The sequence below is a fragment of the Cricetulus griseus genome, chromosome 6 (genome assembly GCF_003668045.3).
Source record: "Cricetulus griseus strain 17A/GY chromosome 6, alternate assembly CriGri-PICRH-1.0, whole genome shotgun sequence".
NCBI classification, from domain to species: domain Eukaryota; kingdom Metazoa; phylum Chordata; class Mammalia; order Rodentia; family Cricetidae; genus Cricetulus; species Cricetulus griseus.
In genome coordinates, this window is record NC_048599.1 from 67,719,115 (window position 1) to 67,732,746 (window position 13,632).

Sequence of the window (13,632 nt, forward strand, 5' to 3'; positions counted from 1 at the left end):
CTTTGTACAATACCTATGTAACAGGCTGAAGTTTCGCAGCCCGTTGGCATTTAGCAAACAGAAAATTAACATTCAGTATGTCCTGAATTTCAAAGGCTGGCAGGGCATATACTGTGTCTGCTTACTCTCTCACAGTTCTTGAGCCCACATAGAGATACTGAATGCCAGAGTTGATCTCTCTTCATACTTTGTTACCAAATAAGAACACATATTTCTAACACTGCCTGCTCTTGAATGGCCAGGACAACACCTCATCTTTTACAATCCCCTGGCGAGTAGCACAATTCTAAATAAAATGTCAAGCGGCAACCAATCATAAAACCCTGGAGTGGTATGAAAAGGGCACTGCCCACACGCTTCTCACCTGTAAATTACAAGATCCCCAAATGTCAGCATCTCTGTCATTGAATGAATTCTGAAACCCTTGCTTCCTTCAGAAAACACTCACATGAGAGAATATAAGTAAATAGATTTGCTCAGAAAAGGATAAAATGTAAGACAAGTATAAAGAATATTAAGGCACTCCATGTTATAAACCCCTGTTCAACAATCTGTTCTCTGAGACTCCTTTCAAGCATTACTTCTTAAAGATGTTCTAAACAAAGTAGGCTGTGAATAGACTTCTTTGCTACAAAAAATCATCCAAGTAACTATTAAGAGGCATCTAGCTTTGCAATTTACTTTGGTGGCCCCAAAAAGCCCAGGGTTTGACCCTCAGCATAGCAGCCCCAGAAAACAGACAATAACAGTTCTACAAAACTGATAATACTTGAGATGTGAAGTCATGTTAGTAACGGTGTCCTGCATTTACCAGAAAAGAATGAAGCTATTATATTATTTCTCTTGTTTGTTCATTTCTTCCTAAGTAAAGAGATGTAGAAATCATAGGGTATCCTGATTGGCAGACCCATAGCAGACAAAGACTTGTGTCTATGCTATTTAACTCTGAGGACTGGAATATTCATTAATATTCATGCCCACCTCTGTGAAAAAGACAATGCATCTTCCAGGGAGGATAACTATGTTGACCTATCTATCACTACACTCCTGCCCCCACCGGCTTGTGTCTGTCTTCTTGTATTAATCAATGTCCCTTTTGAATCATACATTTTTTTCTTTTAGTAAGATAATAACATTTGATTTAGTTTCATCCCCATCTTACTGACCTGGAAAGCATTCCAGTTTTCTTGAAATTTTATCTCTTTCTGGTCTCTAACCCTAAGTGATCATTTATAGTTAAATTGACCTTTTTAAAATTTTTATATATAATTTATAAATATATATGTATATATAACAGATGTTAGATGTATATATAGCCTTGTCTCCTCTCATACCAATCTTGGCATCCTGGGTTAGATACTGTCATAATTTCTGTGACAAAATAATCAATTGCTCCATAAGGGAAGAAAGATTTGTTTTGGATAATGGTTTGACAGAGTCAGGTCATTGCTGTAAGGAAGGTATGGGGAAAACACTTTCCCATTTTTTTTATTTAGGTCAAGATCCTAGTCCATTGAATGATGCTTTCCACATTCAAGGTGGGTCTTTTGCCCTCAGTTAAACCTCTCTGGAAACTCCATCACAGACATCCCAGAGATGTGTCTTCTAGGTGATTCCAAGTCCTCACAAGTTGACAATGAAGACTGTATTCATTACTTTTCTTTTACTGAGATACAATGCCATTACCAGAAGTGACATAGAGTGTAGGGTCTTAGTCCAACCATGGAAGGCTGAGCTGGGTCTGAGGAAGGGTAAGTGCGCTGCTCTCCCATTCCCTAGCCTCCCAGGATCCCAGAGACAGTCAGACACAGCAGGGAGTCTAGTCCAGCAGGAACTCATTTATTGCTCCACAGCAAGCATCTTTTAAAGCAAAAAACCCTCAGAGCAGGAAAACAGCCAGCCAATGCTTTTAAGCCAGCCTATCATGCACCTAGGCGCCCTATGCTTTACCTAGTGAACATGAGCCATTCATGCAGTGACCTCATCTGGTATGATCTTGGCAACCAATCACTCTTTTTTGTAAGCATCTCAGGACTCACCTCTTGACTTCCCCTCAGCACCACCTTTAACTGGCTCCTGTGCCCTTCATTAGAGAAGAGAGGTTGTTTGATTTACTTGTCCCAGAGAGGAGTCCATAATGACAAGGTAGGCATAGCTGGAGACAGTTGGGGCAGGGAGCTGAGAGATTATGTTTGCAATGCAAGGGAAGCAGAGCATGAGCTACCCCTGGTGTGAAGCTATGAACTCTCAAAGACTAATCCAACTGTATGTAATCTGTATAAACTTTGGATCTGTTTAGATATGGTGTGTGGTGTTTTTATTTACTTGCAAGAGATTTTTTATAAGAAAGTTTATTTTAAAAAAACTTTCAACACCCACCCACACTGTAGTACATCCTCCAGCAAGGCTTTACTTTCCCAAATAGAAACACCAACCAGAGACCTTGAATTCAAATTTATAAGTCTATGGAGACTTTAGTTCAGACCACCACAGAGATAAAATGTAATATATCACTACTACTTTGTGATTCAGCTAGCCCCTGAAATCTTGCAAATTGTTTGACACAATCCGAAGAGTTTTTACTGCCCATTACCAGGAAGATTTTTCTTTCTATGTAGATTGTAAGCAACAAAAAAAAAAAAAGAAAGAAATTTCATCATCCTTTACACATAAAAATGCCCCTTAAACTCTGTATAACTGAACATTAAATATTTAGCATTTGGGTTAATTAAGGGTTGAACTTAATTTAATTCAAATGAATTGAACAGACCTTTTTTCTACTCATATAAAGCTACAACATTTTACCACTTTTCAAAGAATTGTCGTCTCAAGATAAAATTCTGGGTTCTTACAAATAAGATTTCAGCAATTCCTTATTTAAACACATCCTAGAAAAATCACATATCACACTATATTACTAGACATATTGGCGGGTTACTGCAAGTGAAATACTCAAAACCATTTGCCCATGTTTGTAAATGGTAAGTCATCAAGAGGGGCTGAAGTTGACTGAAGTGTGGGTTCAAGCCACTGAGTTAACCATCACAGGCAGCTGCACTGATTTTAGTACAATGGAGGAATGCTTACTAAATAGCAACTGCAATGCTGGGAGTTGGGATCTTTTCTTCTGGGGACTAGGGAAGAATCAGTTTTCTTGCTTTGTTTCTGAGTTCTACTGTATCCCTTTAATCCTAAATTATATCAGTTGCATTTGGCAGTTATTGAAGTCTGTCAAGAAACACTGAAACACAATTTGTGCATCCGGCCAACTCTTCCTCTTAAGCAAGCTATCGAATAAGGTGACCCTTAAATAATAAATAAGAATGGACACTGTCTTTAAACAATAGCTGGTAGCTAAGGAGTTAACAAAACCAGACTACAGGCTTTGTCAAGTAGTGAACCTATCTGTGGGGAAACATGTCTTTGAAACCAGGAGTCACTGCTAAGCACAGAAAGTAAGTCTGGATTTAGTTAGCAAGGCCCAAACATCTACTGAGCAAAACTGCATCATAAAGATAAGGCCATCTCAGCAGTTTTTTGATAGTGAAAAAGTTTGCCCCACTCCACCTTTGGAGATCACTCCAACCTGGATCACGTGCTGCTCCAAATGGGAATGTCATACCTAGAAATGTGTTGTAAGACAATTTTGTCATTATACAAACATCAGTATATACAATAGCACAGGGCAGTGTCTGATAGGGACCATTCCTAATTTACAGATGGCACTTTTCTGCCTCTTCATGTGGAAAAATGCAGAAAGGATGCCCCTCATATTCCTTTTATGAGGATACTAACTACCCTGAACAACCCCACTTTCCAAGACCATCCAACTGATGACCAAGTCTTAGTATATACTGTGGAGTGGAGAACACAAATACAAGAAGACTGCAGTGGTAACGATGGTGCAAGTATCTCAGACAAGAAGTGATGCTGTCTGTCCTGCACCATGCAAAACCTTTGTCTAGGTAGAATACCAAACTTAGATGCCAAAAAGCATGTGATGTGCTGGAAAAGCACTGGGAATTAGTAATCTACACAGGGAAATGTAAAATTGGATTTCCAGATGTTCTAAAAATAATTTAACACAAACTTGAGGCCTAATGTGAAAAGGAAAGATTCTAGTGGAAAATACGGGTAACTTTCATTCTGACCTTATGGCAAAAATGGACTCTTTCTTTTTTTTTTTTTTAACTTCATAGTGACTTAATATAACATAATACTTGTCTTGTTTCAGGAGAAAATAATTTGACTGCGTAACATATATAAAAATATATAAAGATATATTTTCACAAAATATATTGTAAGGCTATGGTATTTTTATTATATGGTACAGTTTTACTATAAGAACGTTAAAAATGTCAAAAAAGCTATACAATGTGAAACTCACACAGGACTTCATCATCCCACAATATCTGCTCATGAAAGAATTGATTAATAAAAAAAAAAGGTTTCGTATTTTGTTTGCTTGTGTTTTGAGATTGTATTTTAATTACATTTCTCCCTCCCCTTTCTTCCCTCCAAATCCTCCCATATACCCTTCCCTGCTCCACTTCAAATTCACACCTCTTTTCTATCAGCTGTGCTCGATGTGCACCCAGATAATCACTGCAGAAGCCAGAAACATTTATAGGCATCCTTGAAAGGAATGAGATGATCAACCTGTCTTCCTCCTGGAATGCTGCGAATGGATGTAGTTTACAACCTGGTGTTCCTTTGCTGTCTTGTGAGTCAGCCTCTGCCCATATCTCCCAGAAGTTGTTTTACTTATCCCAGACCATTTTCCCCCAAATCCTTGAGCGTTACTTCTAGGCCATAAAACTCATCCTTGTGAGAGATGTCATGTGTAATTTACAACAGCCTAAGTGACTTCTATGTTATCTTATGGCCAGGCCAAATTCTGACTCCCTTGACCCTTATTTAGAGTGTTGTTTCTAAGTCAACAAAAGCCCATGTTACTAACAGAGTCATAAGGAGCTGCAATGTAAGCATGTCTTAAGTTTTGCTGTACTCATGGGTCTGAGTTAATTGTTTTCTGAAAAACTTTGTTTTCAAAATTGTGCTATATTTAAATATGGCAAAGATATATGGACTGATGTCAGAATCCAAGAAGTCTTGACCCAGCACAGGTAACCTAAATCAGATTAGACCAAGTTTCATTCTTGCCTTACCTGGACCATTTTCCCTGCCAACTATAAAGCCTGCAGGGACCTTGCACAACCAATAAGTATCTCAAAGGTTTAGAAAATCTTCCAGAAGAAAATCACCCACTGGAGACCAAAAGTTCCATAATAGGACCCTGTTTGGATATTTTACATTTGGATCATACTATCCCAAGCAAATCCGTATGCAGTTCCTCCTGATTATGCTAACATCCCCGCAAACACCTGCACCATTCACACAGAACTAACTATTCTTCAATTGGAATCATGGAATAGAGGGCTGTACTGATGTAGTATATGTATTCATTAAGATGAGGAAAAGAAATCAACAAATTGTAGGAGCAATCACTACATTAAAAATCAGTATGTTTTGGATGTTGTCTGGAATCTTTTCTGGGCCTTGCTTCCCAAAACAGAGCACTTTCTTTATTTTCTATTTTGATTGGACAGCTATTATATTCTGAAACATTGAATAATCAACCCCTTTACCATATTCTCCAAAACTAAAACTTATAAAAAACAAAGGCTATTCAAACAAAGGAGTTTCAGCACAGAGTATGGCTAGGTAATTAGAGAACTGTGGCAAATATCCCATAGCCAAGCATGCTTATACTAGAATGGCCTATAGGCTTACAGAGGTGGGGCTTTTTTTGTAGGAAATGTGTCACTGGGATGGGCTTCAAGGTTTCAAAAGCCCATGCCAGGCCAGTCTCTCTCTGTCCCTACCTACCTACCTCCGTCCCTCTCGCTCTCTCACTCTGTCTCTCTGTGTCTCTCTGTCTCTCTGTGTCTCTCTGTCTCTCTGTCTCTCTCTGTCTCTCTGTCTCTCTCTCTGTCTCTCTCTCTGTCTCTCTCTGTCTCTCTCTCTCTCTCTCTCTCTCTCTCTCTCTCTCTCTCTCTCTCTCTGCCTCTGTCTCTCTCTGCTTGCAGATCAGGATATAGCTCTTAGCTACTTCTCTGCTACTTCACCATGCCTGTGTGCCACCATGCTCCCATCAAGAGGACAATAAACTAACCCTCTGAATCTGCTCCTATCTAAATGCTTTCTTTATAACAGCAGTCTTGGTCATAGCATCTCTTCACAGCAATAAAACAGTCTGAACAGAGACTAAGACAAATAGCTATTGAATACCTACTATGTATCTGCTTGAAGTGTTATGGAAAAGCAATTATTTATGCACATTGATAATATAAGGTAGTTAATGGGATTATCAATTCTCATATGAAAATACAGAATTTGGAACATGTAAACTGCCTAAGGGCATGCACCCAGGAAGTAACAAAATACGAATTCCCCTTTTATCAACACTTTTCTCTCTAGTGTGATAAGCAGCAAGGGTATAACTCAAAGTCAATACTATCTATCATTCACAATGTTAATAAGAATGGAGGAGCCCTGAGTTTGGCTAGAACATTTCTACTAGGAAGCCTATGGCCTCCATACCTAACCCAACTTTGGCTCGCCACAGCACAAGTGGCAGACAGTTAAATGAATACGAAAGATTAAGGTTTTTTTGGTTTAGTCACTGTAAACATAAGTGTATTCCTAGTTTCCCACCTGTTAAAAATTTTAAGGATGTCCATTTCTAGCCAAGGCAGGCCACTCACATTACACCCTGCAGACACAACAAATTTTTAGTAGCATGACTGGTCTTGACTAGAAACTCTAGTTAACTACATAATAGGAAACTAAGGTGAAACTTCTCCTTTCCACTTCAAGTTCACTCTTGTTATCTAGTGCTAATGTGGTTTTGTTGTTGTTGTTGTTGTTGTTATTGTTGTTGTTGTTTTAAAGACAGAACAACTATGGGCCAGAACCTGACCGAAGCTTATTTAATAGAACTGTCTTTTCAAACTCTAATTATGTCTCTAGCTTTTTCTTCTCCATTCCGTAGTCCCTGATCTATATAAACAGAAAGTTTATAAGGGCCTGGTAGTGTTATTCAGTGGTCTGGGGGACTTCTGTGTCTTTTCCTTAACCCCTGCTTCCTGATGGATAGAGAAAGATGCCCTTTGTTCATACCCAGGAAACAAAGATTCTGAGTGAGCACTTGAAGGTCTCAGAGCTGTCTGTGCCAGCATGGCACCTCCATCTCACTCCATAGTTTGACCTGTACTTAGGGGGCACAGGTGCTCATCTCTCTGCTATGCCTACTGAAGCAGGAGGAAAGGGATTGGAGGAAGGGGCAGTAATGGTGAAGCTAGACATAGGTATTCAGTTTTTCCAGGTAAAGTGAAGCTGCAAAGGGTAGTTAAACAGGAAATGCCTTCTTCAGGACACACCCCAGAGACCCTGAGTATACAGACATAACTAAGAACAAGAAAGAACATCAAGAGACTGTGGGAGGGACAATCAGATGTCTAAGCTGGAAAGGATTTGAGAACATTAGGCTAGGAAGAATTTCATACTGTAGAATCTACAATAAGCAAACCTTACAGAGCCCTATAGTACCATCTAACAGAAATAACCTATGCATGTTAGTCATAGGTTGACACTGGCAGTCAGTCTTAGACTTCTCACTGAGGCCGCCAAGAGACAGGTGGAGAATTGCTACAACCTGCTAAGTTAGACCCAATTGTCATAATGTATCTACTTTCATAATAGAAAAACTAAGGAAAGGCAGAGAAAGAAGAAAGGGCATATCTTTCCCTATGTTCCAAAGCCTTGTGTCAAGTCTGAAGTTAGATGTAGAAGAATAGAATATGACCCATAAACTCAGGATATGAGTTTGAAATACCAAATTACCATGGCTTGAACTTCATGCCTGAATTTATGGACATGTCTAATATTTCTAAGATGATGCAATATTGAGGGTTAAATGCCATTAGATTGTAGAAAAATAGTTATCACTTCCCCCCAATCTTGAATTCCTCCATAAAGAAGAGTAAAATTCTTCCCTTTTGTGTTGGGCCATGGGACTTGTTTTGACACATAAGATGTCAGTACTGTTATAATCAAGGCTTTAAAATACTTGCAGGGTTGACAAGCCCTCTTGCAGTCCTGCTTTTCACCATGTGAGAAACATGCTTCTTCCCAACAGTATCTAGTATAAGGATGATGGAAGTCATGTGGAGTAAATGCAAACCTAATTCACAAACCTCAGCAGTGGCCAACCTAGACCAACTGGATTCTACCAACTGCTTCACATGTAACAAGTGCCCAGGCAGATGTAATAAATCAATTTAGTTATTCTGTCCTATTTATAACTTTTGGGATATTTATCTTTTCATTTTTGTAACTCAAAGAGTGCTACAATGTACATACTTTTCCATTTGCCATTGTATATATGAGAAATTGCTTCTATAAACTTTAAAAAATAGAATTTCTGAACCAATAGCATTAACATTTTGCCATATATTTCTTTGGAAATACACCTCCTAAAGTGTTCCCATGTATCTCTCAGACAAATTACTAGACAGACAGGATGAGGAGAACTTTGTTTACATGTGTCTGTGCTGTTTAAATTTTCATGACCATGTAATCATTTATAATAGAAGAAAATGAAACAGATACAAAGCATTTAAGTATAAAGCAAATGTGTTCATCATCTCACATTAAGGAGCCACATCTACCTCTTAATTTCTTTTACTTACAGTTTCACTGAGAATAATAAATTGATGTATTATTTCTTATTTTTGTGTGTCTGTTACTTACCACTAATGCTATCTAGCTCAGTAATATCAGATACTGTAAATGACAAATAGAAAATATTTCAGCAACATTTTAAGAAGGCAGACACTGATAGTGCTCTTACTAACTGAAGAGAAAATAAATGAGGGAAAATTCCCACCAATTCTATCTATCACTGAGTTCATAAAAGTAGCCAAGTAATGCCAGTGTTCCCCAAACAAATGCATTCCAGGTTGCCATTAGCATTTCATGAGATTCTCAGTCTCAGATATCTGTGCCTATCAGTTTGTCAAAGACATTAATAAGTCAGCCTAAACCCTCTTAAGTAATTTTCCCACTGGGATATTTTCTTATCTCCAGATTCTCTCTAAGGCATCACAAGATTAAATTTAACTCTACATTTGCAAGTCCATACATATCTGGATAAAACTTCTCTGAGTGGCTTTTCATTATCCATATAGAATGACTGTCCAAATTTGGGGGAAAAAAGAATATTTTGAGGAACTTAGATGTGGTTAGACAAATAATGAGCTCATGGATCTGCCTTTTTCAAATTCTTCATATAAAGTGTGCTAGTATTTGTTCCCACTGTTTATGTCATGAGGTAAGGACTAAGTTACTCTCTTTATGCCAAAAGTTCTGGGCACTTATTAGGAAAATGATCACGAGAGAAAAGGGAGGTTATGAAGCTTTTTAAAACTAAGAGCAAATAAAAAAGAACTGTAAATCTATCTTATAAAGGAAAGAATGTGAGACTTAGGATCTAGATTCAAATGGGCAAAGGGCATTAGTATGCTTCCACAAACACACTGTGTGCAATGGGCCAGGTTTTTAGATTTAGCTATAGAACATAATTTCTTCTTGTCATATTCTAAATTCAACTTCTGTATCTTGTCATCAAATCCTAAATATAAGTCCTTTTTTTGTTAAACCTTGGAACCTTTGCCTGAAGATACAGAAGACACCAATGGCTCTTGAGAGGAGCCTATAGAGTCCAGAACAGACTAAGAAACTCCATAGAAGATCACATGATGCATCATGTCCTATAATTCACAGATAGCATTTTTCTGTCTTCTAGCATGCTGAGGCTCCTGAGCTATCAAATGTTTGCTACACATCTCTCTGATGCTCAAAGTTCTGCACACTGACTTCCAGAGATGTTAGAACTGTTAAAGTCAACTGCTGATGGGAAGGCATGCCTTCTACAACTTCAGTCCATTTCACAGAGAATAGCTAGTTTTGTGGCCATCAGGTGTTAAACAAGTGCAGTAGTTTTCATATCTAAAAGTAAGTCTGTATGTCACCAGGTCTTGGGGAAGAGTAAGAGTAAAATAACTTGGGCAGAGAAAAGTCTTGGAAAGGAGAGTTAGGTAGAAAAGCTTTTTGTCTTTCAAGACTGTTTAATCCACCACCACCACTACCCCTGTATGTTACTTGAATTCATAGACTCAAACAAATACTGCATTCGTCCCTCATATCTAGTATCTAGATTATGTCTGTATAATACTATATACATTTACAATTAGAAAGAGGACTGCAAAGAAAGTAAGGGCTACCTTTTTATGTTCAACTAGATTTTGAGTGATTTGATTTTTGTCTATATTAATCCCTCTCTCTTCACCAATTTGCCACCATGACTGGTCTGTCCCTCACATATGCCAGGTTGACCTCTGCCCAAATGCTTTTGCATTGCTCTACTTTGTAATCTTCTCTCTCTAATCCTGCTTCACTCTCTGCCTGCAATGTTGCCCAGCTTCCAAAGATGGAGCCCTTCTCCTTGCTCATTTAACTTCATCATTTTCTTCATTTCAATTAATGTAAAAACTAGCTTGTTCCATTCTGACCCTAATTAGTTTTATAGCTTCCTCTTATGCTTATTTTTTCTCATTGTTAGTGATGGACCACTAGTTCTTACTCATTCTAGGCAAGCATTCTACTACGGATCTACTGTATGTTGTCTGTGATCCTCAATGACACAGAATCTCTACAAGGAGTACCTTGAGGACTTGAGGGCTTACAGTGTGCTCCTAGACATGTTCATTACATGTGTGTGTTCATGGATATAGTAAGCACTCTTGTTTTCTTCCTTGTCACAGAATGGTGAACACGGTTCAGGTTTTGAAGCCAAAACTGCATTTGAACCCTATCTGCATTTCATTGCTAGCTTTGAGAATTTGAGCAAGTTACCCAATGTCTCTAAGTTTTAGTTTCCTCAATTTAAACAATAGTATTTACTTCTTGGTTTTATGAAAATTAAGCAACAAAAAAAACCACAGATTAAAGTAAATAAATGTTCAATAAACAGTGAGAAAGCCCTGCTTCTTAGAAGATATTTGTATCTGAAAACAAGAAGAGACCAATCCTTTTCTTTCTTTTTTAAAGATTTATTTATTTATTATGTATACAGCATTCTGCATGCCTGCAGGCCAAAAAAAGGGCAGCATGTCTCATTACAGATGGTTGTGAGCCACCATATGGATGCTGGGAATTGAACTCAGGACCTCTGGAAGGGCAGTCAGTGCTCTTAACCTCTGAGCCATCTCTCCAGCCCAATCAATCATATTCTTTTCTTTTTTGGTGCGGGGAAGGGGGTTCGAGGAAGGGTTTCTCTGTGGCTTTGGAGGCTGTCCTGGAACTAGCTCTTGTAGACCAGGCTGTTCTCAAACTCACAGAGATCCTCCGGAGTGCTGGGATTAAAGGCGTGTGCCACCAACGCCTAGCCAATCATTTTCTTATGTGCGTTTTTTCTTTTGTCTAGTAAACACACAAAATAAGGACTTCTTTGACAACATTTTTGTACATATGTGTTGATTATGGTTGCTGCCGAGTGTGCTCAAAGATGATCCATAGTCCGTAAGGCTAAGGTTTCTTTATTCAGATAAACACCAGCCCAAACGCAAGCCAGAGCGAGCCCACAGGTCGCAAGTTAGCGTGGCTAGAGAGAAGGGGCTTTCCATGTGAGCCCTGCTCTTTTTGAACCTCCTTCTACATCATCTCAGACTTCCCCTCACCCTGCCCTCACGGGCGTGTCCCGGCACACCTGTCCGGGTTACCTGGGGCGGGGCTAGGGTGTCTCCCTACACATATGTCATTATTATTTGCTCATGTTCACTCATATCCACTCCCATGGCCCATTTACCTCCTCCCAGTAGTCACCCTCCTCCCACCAAATAATCTTCTTTCGCTCATGTCAAATTTAAATCTAGGTTCTCTATAGCAAATGTTTGCCTTTTTCCTTGGATTATCCTCTTTGGTTCTCCTTCCCATGTAGCCCTTACTTTCTTTGCAGTCCTCTTTCTAATTTTATATGTATATAGTATCATACAGACATAATCTAAATTCCAGATGGTTCCAGATGAGGGAGGAACACAGTGTTTGTTTGAGTCTATGGCTCATTTCTCTTAATATGCAATTTCCAATCCTATCCATTTTTCCATAAACACAATAATTTTATTCTTCCTATGGGTGAATAAACTTTATAGTGTGCATGCATGTGTGTGTATGCACACAAGCACACAACTGTTTTCTTTATATATTTATTTGTTGATGGGCATCTAGACTAGTTCCAACAGCTTAGCTCTTGGTGCATATTATTACAGTGTATCGTAGTACATAAGTGTCTCTATACTGATATAGATTCCTGGTAGCTTCCTTCAGGTACTACCCAAAAGTGATATAATTGGATCGTACAGTAGTAGGTCTTCTTTTGGTTTGGTTGGTGCTCTTGATTGTTTCATTGTTGTTTGAACATCCATACTTATTTCCATAGTGGCCACACTAGTTTACATTCCCAAGAGCAGTATATAACAATTCTTTCCTATGTAATCAACAGCATTTGTTTTCTTGATGATAATCATAGGAACCAAGATGAGATGGAATCCCAATTAAGTTTTAATTTTCATTTTTCTGATGCCTATAGCTATTGAAGACATTTCATATGTCTATTGTGTACTTGTATTTCTTCTTTAGAAAACTCATCAGTTCATGTAACCATTTGTTGATTTTGATTATTCAGGTTTTCAGTTTATACTTTTTGAGCTTTCTATATATTTAAGAGCTCATTAAGAAGTGAACTTAACTAGCAGTTGTCATTCTGATTTTTGAAGGTAACTTCACCAATGGAGAAGGCCATCAATAAAAGATATTTGGCAGGGTGAAAGAGGTCAAAGATTACCAAGGGACAGTCCTCCAACTGATGAATGGAAGGGCTTGTTCAGTAAACTTTACTGGGTGAATTTACCACAATCAAGTACTGTCTATGTGAAGAACAGAAAACATCAGTTTCCTAGAGTTGATGACATTTACTGGGACTCCCTTACAATATCTAATTTGAAGTATATGAAATAGAGGTCAGTTTATTCAATTGTGATGAGAATTCTAATACACAAATGTCAAATACTTATTGTAAGCTGGTAAGTTCATTCTTTTCACTAAGAAAAAAGTTCATGGTAGTCAGATTTGAATTCAGTAATAGTTTAGTCAAAGAAAACTGCCATTGGACATGTGTTATAAAGAATATGCTTCCATCTGCACTGCCCTGTTCTAGCACTAGCTCAGGACAAATGCTGTCATATTTCTCTTAACTCCTTTTTTGTCAATTTTTTTCATATCCTAACTGGACCTTCACTTAAATATATTAATATTCTATGACAATATGGTTCTTACTAATTCATCCAGGTAACAATTTGGTCATCAGGATGGGGAGAAACTTTTTTGACTACTCAGTCACTATTCTAGAATGTGTTTCCTAGAATCAATTTTTCTAATCAACTTATCAATATATCTTTTAAAATAATATAATACTTTTGTTAATTTTTGATAAAAATTCATACAAGGTATATT